The following is an 8,829-nucleotide window of genomic DNA, read 5'->3' on the forward strand; positions in this document are numbered from 1 at the left end:
CTAATGTTATTGTGATTTTTGCAGATCATAAATCATAATGATGTGCCCACCATATTTAATGCTTTAGTTGATGTGTTCATGTATGAGGTCACAAATGACAGAATATGAACTCATGTAAATTTCTGATGATTCATGAGATATTAAGGAATTAAGTGATACATAAATTAATTAATTAATGCATGAATTCATCGTTAGGTTAACATAATTGTGTAGGTTCATTTTGAGAAATTCAATTCTGGTTGAATAAATGAACCAAAGCGACTTAGAGACGCTGTTCTAAAGTCTCTGTGTCAATGGGTTACTCCAACCACCGGGTCCTCTGCATGCCATATGCTTGGACAACAGGGGATAACTGAGCAGCCATCTCAGGGACATATGACACACGTTGGCCATCTTAAGGATGTGCGTCATTCATTGACACACTGTCACATGTGTTGGGAGGCACACGACACCCCCCGCATGACGCGTTGATGACACAATTCTCGTCACACACAGCGTGCGTGGGACATAGACACAGGACTTTATTTGGGTCCTTAGTGTTCTGCTCAGAGAAGTTCCAGTGTGTGCTCACACTAACACAACAACTGATCTGATCACTGCTAAAAAATCCACTTTATTATGTCACTGTCACTCCTTCACTCAAAATTTTTAATATTTTATTTGGCTTCATTTAATTGACTTAATTCTTTGCAGTTTGCTGGTCAATGTTATTTGTGATCATCCTCAAAGAGCGAGAGGTTTTTTTTAGGGAGTGATATTTGCTGAAAAGCGCACAAGGCTGTGTTTTGCTCATTTTACATGTGCCAAGGTTACAGGGAAGTGTGACTGTACAGGGAAAGTGCTGACGCCAGGGATGGTTTTAGTTTACTCTCAACAGCTGTAGGGAGGAAGGCAGGAGTGAACAATGACTTTCTACTCCATAAAACAGGCACACTGAATAGCACTGAGCAGGCTTGCTGCAGGGGTATCAGCTTGTGTCACCTGTGTGTGCCACTGTGTGTGTGTGTGTGTGTTTGTGTGTGCACACACACACACACAGTGGCATGCACGCACACATGCACACAAATACTACACACCCTCTCTCTCTCTCTCTCTCTCCGTCTCTCTCTTTCACTGGTATTTAATGTGTGTACACACCTGCGTGTGTACACACATACACACATGTACACACATGTGCCAGTCTTTTCCCGTGTAATATCACCTTTCACACACACACACACACATACTGTACACACACACACACACACACACACAGACACACACACAAGGAGAGGGAGAGAGAGAGAGAAAGAGAGAGAGTGAGTCTTTTCCCATGTACAGTAATATCTCCTTTCACAGTAAGGTCAGTGCATCTGTGTGTAAACAAGTCTCTAAGCTGTGGCTCGTTCTTAGTGATGGCGCCCTACTGGAGCAGTTGTCCTGACTCTGTGGCTCCCAGTTGCCCATGCAAAAGGAAAGGGACTTGCTTTGTGTCCACACTATGCCCTGGCCTTTATAGCCACTCCAGTTAGTGTTATGGTCTAATTATGGCTTGGTTCCATTTAAGTTTACTGTCACTCAGATACCTGTGCTGTGAACACTTAGACTCAACAATATGTGCACAATGCTCTGTCTATGTAACCAACAATATGTGCACAATGCTCTGTCTATGTAAACAACAATATGTGCACAATGCTCTGTCTATGTAAACAACAATGTGTGCACAATGATCCGTCTATGTAAACAAGTGATGGAATGTCAGGGGTATTACAGTATCTCTGGGAATGTAAAAGTGTGTGACAGCTGTCAGTCATACCCACAGGCACCTCCGAACTTTCCTGCATTACTGTGTTTACTTGGTCGTCTGTCGCAGGAAGACTGTGGAGACAATTTAAGTGCCTGTCAGACAGAGATGATAGACTGACAAATACAGAGAGAGAGAGAGAGATAGGAAGAGAGGTGCCAATGCAGAGATTGGATTAATGAAAAGAGTTCTTTGCAGACATTACATTGTTTCTTTTATGTCCTTTAGCATTGTGCTTTAGTGGGCCAGCTAAAATAAAGCATAAAGCAGCCGTAGCACAAGAGCCGCCCTACAACACAGGAACAATGGCGTACGTGTACAAACCAGGCTGATTCATTTGGGCTATTCAACCTCTGTTCTCACAGGTAAACAGAGCGTCTATATTTATTCAGAGAAGAGACAATTCCGCCTAAAATTAGATGCAAGGACATGGCAAAGAACAAAACAAATCACACGCATGACAGACATGAACACAAAGTACAGACAGACCTGCACTATATACAATTCCTCACAGAACTTTTGTGGAAGAGGTCTGACACATTACAACAGAGAGTGAGAGAGAGAGAGAGTGAGAGAGAGAGAGGTGCACACACACACACAGTGAAATGACACACACAGTGCATTATATTAGCCTGGCTAGCGCCACCACTTCTCAATGAGACGTGGTCTGGGAACCAAACGTTCATTTTCTCGTATTTGAAAAAAATGCCCAGATCCGTTTATTGGGTGCCACGGATGTCTATCAAATGCGTCTGTGCATAGCTCATCATCGTCTTGCTTTCCCCCCTGTTCTGTGATTGGTTCCCTATCTCGGGCGAAAATTTGCTCCATGGTATCCAGGCTGCCTTAGCAGCGTGAATCAAATCGCGCGCAAGGCAGCATGGGAACACCCAGGCTAGCATTATATCACAGTGGCCACGGTAACAAGATGCAATGTATGCCCAGTGGGCTTGACGGCCGCGTGGTAATTTGACGTCCGCCCCAAAGAGGTTTGCCATGAGCCTGACTTCCTGTCTTTATCTCCGTCATGTTGCCAGCGTTTGTGGTGGACGAATGGAGTTCAGTCTGAGAGTGCCTTCTCTCTTATTTCATAAATATCCACAGGCTTTGTTTCTTATGTAAGAATGTGCTTATGCATCTGTGTTTGTTATGCAACCTTATGGTAAGTATGTCTTATTGTACAATATTGTCATGTTAATATTGTAATACCTATAATACATCAGATAGAAATAATGTTTTTTGTTGTGATTGGATATTTATTCATCAATGTATTTGTGTTTGTGTGTGTGTGTTTGTGAATGTGTGTGTGTGTGTGTGTGTGTTTGTGAATGTGCCTGTTTCACACTGTATCCATGAGCAAATTTCTGTGTGTGTGTGTCTGTCAGACAGCGTGTGTGCATGTGTTTGTGTGTGTGTGCATGTGTTTGTGTGTGCATGTGTTTGTGTGTGAGAGAAAGAGTTTAATCCGACTGCTGAAATGTGTGCCATAAGCTTGTTGGCTTTGCTTCTTTAGCAGGCAGGGAGCTGTCCTGTCGCCTAAATGTAAAGCCTTGTTTCCATTACTGTGAAGAATGGTCCTTTATCTGCACAAGAAAGCTTTACCTCTAAGTCCAGAAGGAGCACGGCGCGGCGCGGCACTCGGGCCATTTTATGGGCGCGGAATAAACACATCTCCTCACATTCCGGGCCTTGTTGACTCACCCGCAGTGCACACTAAGAAGCTTTCTCCTCTTTGGCAGATCTACATTAAATAATCTTTGGGATTATTGCAGTGGCCCCTTTCCTCCAAAACACACACACACACACACACACACACACACACACAAGGTGGGGGGAGTGGGGGAATAAAACATACTGTAAAAGGAGAGAAAGATAGAGAGAGAGCGAGAGAGAGGGGGGGATTAACCCAGCAAGGATAGTAGCTCAGCTGTACAACATGGGAATAACACTGGGTAAGGCATGGGAGGACAAGGCACCTCTGAATCTGAGGGAGGTTAAATGTTAGTTGCAGAGATGGTGGAAATCAGGCTCCAGGGTCAGGTGTCTCTGTCTGTGTATCTACATACACTCTCTCCAACGCCCTCCCCTTGTCTGTTTTGATCTGTGTGTTTAGCCTGGTTCACTTTCTGTTGTTAATATTTCCCTCTCTTTCTTTTTTTCTTTCTCTGTCACACACACACACACACACACATACTGTACACACACTTGTGAGGAAATCATTGTCTTTGCGTCACAGCTGCTCTCTGTTGCCTCTTCCCCTTTGTGAATCTCTCGACCTCATCAGAGTGATTGCTGTGAGTCTGAGGGCCATTGTGTGTGTGTGTGTGTGTTTGTTCTTCCGATCACCTCATGAACCAAGTCATCCCAGCCTCCTCCCTCCTTCTAAAGACACCTGTGTAGTGTAGCCCTCTGAGCTGCTGAATGTTACTGACTCAAGGATCCATTTGATGATGTAATAATGAACTCAAGTGAGCTGTAGAAATGGCAGTCAACGGCTCTGTTTGAACCAGAAGGCAGTGGCTCGCTGCCTTGCTGTCTTGATAGAGAGCTGTCTCACTAGACATGACTTTGGATTGAATGCATCTTTTAAGAATGAGCGTAGCGCTCTAGAATCTTTGATTAACACTACGGTATGAGATTAGCAAACACAGAAACGTTAAACCAAACTAGCTTACTAAAGCTAGCAGGCTAACGGTAGAAAGTTGTTTGACAGACGGCATTTATCAAACCATATGCTATCAGTGGTTACAACAATGGTATAATCAGATAGTACAGTGTTTATTTCTCACTAGATTTTAAAAAAATCTAAGCAAAAAAATTAAAACAAATCACATTTCCACAGAATAAGCAGCTGTTACCAGGTTTATGGATGGTGGAGATAGATCGATGCTGCCATCAAAAATGATGATTGTAAGATATATTAGAAGGCAGGAAAAAGAGTTTTTCCGGTTTCAATCCACACTTGCTGCCTCGCCCTTGTCAGATATCTCAAAACACAGCAGTTTTCACCGTTTCAAACAGACCTGAAATGAATTCATCTAAATGGCATCATTCTAGAATGGCTTGCAAAAAACAGATACCTTGTAACAGGTACCTTGTAACAAATCTTTTGAGATAATATGGGATGCAGTTAATTATTTTTAGTTCACTGCAGTCCAGGATCGTCTATCTCAGTTCCCCACTCTAATAATCTTCTCATTACGTAACAATAGTCATGGGAATTGTTTGATTTTTACCTTTGTTATTGGACTTGTGGATCGTGCACAACTGTGTTGTTAACCAGCTTGTAAAATTTGACTGATCACCATGTTGTGCTTACTATGTGAGCATAGCGTTGCCATGGTGCATGGATTGTCCATTCTCCAGTCTGCGGGAGGTACACTCTTCCATTAGTACTTGTGTCTCTCCAATAATGTTTTATTGCCTTGTTTAGTTGAATGCTGAATTAACACACCATCGTGTCTGAGGGGAAGTGTTAAGCCTAGGCTCAAGAGGGCATCAGAGTGAAACGTTTGTGATGTGTGAAAATAAATAGCCATAAAAACAGGCTTGAGATCAGTGCAAAAATCATACAACACAACATCCAGCTACAGCTACACTCCATAACATGTGTGTGTGAGTGTGTGTGTGAGAGAGAGAGAGAGAGAGAGAGAGAGAGAAAGGTGGAGTAAGTGAAGGGATTGTGGAGAAACTCAGTTTCGGTGAACAGGAGTGATTGTCCATTGCTAAAGCAGCAAAAAGCATTCTGAATGGAGCGAATTGTCTGGTTAATATGAAAAAGCTGTTTTCTTTGCAATGCTCTCACTGCAGTGTTCACCCCTTTGTCTTGTGACTCAGCAGTAATGATGATGACTCAGTTGGCTTATTTGAAATAACTGGTAGGAGGATTCAGATTGTTCAGGACATGAAAGAGTCTGTCGATGGATGGATTATATGAATTATGACAGAAGGGCATCTGCGAATAGAGGAGACATCAGAAAAATAAAGAACTTCAGACATCTTACCAGTCTGGGTAAACATGCACCGTTGAGAAGTTGAATAAAGACGGTATAATCTGTGTTCCTTCCAATGAGAATCAGTCTGGGGGGAAAATAATCACACACTATTTGGGGGAGGAGAAAAGGACGACCAGTGAAGGCAGAAAATTGTGAGATAATTGGCTTCTGTTGCCGCCGTTTTTGAATCAGGTAGGAAATGAGAGCTGCTTTTATTCTCTTTCAGTGTGTCGTCTCTCCATCTGCGACATCCTGCCAATTAAAACAAGAAAGCATGTTGTCATGTAAGGCCATCCAAAATAAACATCTGCACCACTGAAGCCCATTGCTAATTAACCTCATTCACACTCTTAATATTCATATAGACCCGTATAATGTGTTTGTGTGTGTGTTTTATATATGCATTTGAAGGACAGACACACACACACACACACACACACACACGTATCTTTGTAAGGAAGTTTGGCAAATGACATATGTCCTTATTCTTTATCCATACCAGGTCTTCCTGTCACTAAAAGCTTTGATTAAAACTGATTGTAATTACATGTAATCAGTGTCTGTCATATATAGCTCTTCCTACATACACAGCTGCAGTGATTTCAATCTCCAACAGAGATAAGTGACCATGTGATGAAGCCCATAGAGGTATCCAGACTTCTGATGGACGCGAGCTCCACCATCTAATCTCCCTTTACCTGTTAATCAACAGCAACTTTTGATTGGTTATTGTCTGATTACAAAGGCTAAAGACCGCTGCGGCCGCGTCCACGGAATGGCCACTGATTGCGAGTGCTCCTGTAGAGTGTTTGCAAATCTGCCCAAAAGATGTTCTTCAAGATGTCCTTCAAGATGTCCTGGTGTCACTCTCACTGATGATGAGGATAGCCACGAGGACAGAGCCAGAGGATCAGATGGTATTATTATTATTATTTTCAAATCCTTTGAAAGACTGGTGTTGAGCCACCTGAAGGACATAACAGGACCTCTGCTGGACTCCCTGCAGTTTGCCTATAGGGCAAACAGGTCGGCAGATGATGCCGTCAATATGGGACTGCAATACATCCTACACCACCTCGACTCCCCAGGGACGTATGCCAGGATGCTATTTGTGGACTTCAGCTCGGCGCTCAACACCATCATCCCTGAACTCCCACATCAGAAGCTCACCCAGTTCTCAGTGCCTGCCACCACCTGTCAATGGATCATCAGCTTCCTGATTGACAGGAGCATCTCATCCAAAACCCGATCCATCAGCACTGGCGCCCCCCAGGGATGTGTCCTCTCCCCGCTGCTCTTCTCCCTCTACACTAATGACTGCACCTCAAAGAACCCTTCTGTGAAACTCCTGAAGTTTGCAGATGACACCACCATCATTGGTTTGATCCAGGACAGTGACGAGTCTGCTTACAGACAAGAGGTGGAACAGCTGGTCCAATGGTGCAGTCAGAACCACCTGGAATTAAACCCCAAGAAGACCTTGAAGATGACAGTGGACTTTAGGAGAAGTCTCTACCCCCCGCCCCCGCCCCTCCCCCCCCTCCCCCTCCCCCCCCTCACCCCCTCACAATCCAGAACAACATCATGTCAACAGGACTCTGGATTCCTGGTTCCTGGGATCTACAGTACCATTTCACAGGACCTAAAGTGGTCCCCCCACATTGACTGTCCAGAGAAAGGCCCAGCAGAGGTTATACTTTCTGCAACAGCTAAGGAAGGTTAATATGCCAAAGGAGCCACTGACCACTTTCTAGTCAGCCAGTCTGTCATCTGCACCTCCATCACTGTCTGGTTTGGGTCAACCACCAAATGGGACAGGTCCAGACTGCAACGGATAATTAGGGCTGCAGAGAGGATCGTTGGAGCTGACCTTCCCTCTATCCAGGACATGTTGTGGACCCCTCATATCCTGGTCACAAACTGTTTAACCTCCTTCCCTCTGGTAGGCCATACAGGGCACTGTTCACCAAAACCAGGCGACACAAAGACAACTTCTTCCCCCAAGAAGTCACTCTGTTGGCCCCACCCTTACACTGAACAAAGACTATTACCACTGTTCTGCTCATCTACCTCATGTATAATTCCAACCTTGTCAGGGCCGGTGAGGCCAGGTAAGGGACTGTGGAACCAAAAGCAGACTCAGAGGCTGATAGAAGGTTATGTAGGTGTTAATGTTGATGAACACAAAATAGGCAGCCAGGCAGGTAGGCAGCGTCAACTCAGTGGGTGAAAAAAAAAAAAACAGGCAGCAGTACAGGCAGGGTTAAAATAGATCTAGGCAAAAACAGGCAGAGTTCGGTACACAGGTAGGCAGACAAAAATACAAGCAGCAGTACAGGCAGGGTTCAAGTATCTCCAAAGTGGCATAAACAGGCAGAGTTCGGTACACAGGTAGGCTGCAGGCAGTTGAGCAAAGGGGCTAGGCAAGACTCAGTTGTCAGAACAGGCTGAGGTCAGTAACAAGGAGCAAGCAAGGTCCAAGCAAAGGTTTCCAAAAAGGTTCAGGCAAAATCACAAGTCCAAAAACACAGTCCTTGGTCAGAAAACAGTAAATCCAGCAAGAACATGAGACTACGCGATAATCCATACTAAAAGATGTGGCAATCTGGTAAAGACTGTTCCACATAGCATGGCTGACGAGGGGGTAGTGGCAGCAGGTGTAGCAGAGCAAGCACTGGTGATTGGACGCCTCCCTTGTCAGTCAACCGAAAGCCAAGGCAGAAGGAAATCCCGGACCGGAGCAGCAAAGGCATCTCAAGTCACAGGCTAGGAAACGAGGCTTCTGGACTGGGCTGTGACAAACCTTACAATTACAATATTGTTGTTAATATATTACCATTCCACTGAACTGCCTTCTCTATTCTGACATTGCACTATTCCTTCCCTCTCTTAAATTGTTATTGTACATTTTGTATATTTATTGTATGCCATATTGTATATTATACTATTGACAGCATTTTGTATATTTCTTACTGTCCTTTCTGTTTTTATTCTCATATGTGAAGTGATTGTTGTGTACTTTGAGAGCAAAGATTAACGGGAGTCAAATTA

Source organism: Alosa sapidissima, chromosome 14 (assembly GCF_018492685.1).
Source record: "Alosa sapidissima isolate fAloSap1 chromosome 14, fAloSap1.pri, whole genome shotgun sequence".
NCBI classification, from domain to species: domain Eukaryota; kingdom Metazoa; phylum Chordata; class Actinopteri; order Clupeiformes; family Clupeidae; genus Alosa; species Alosa sapidissima.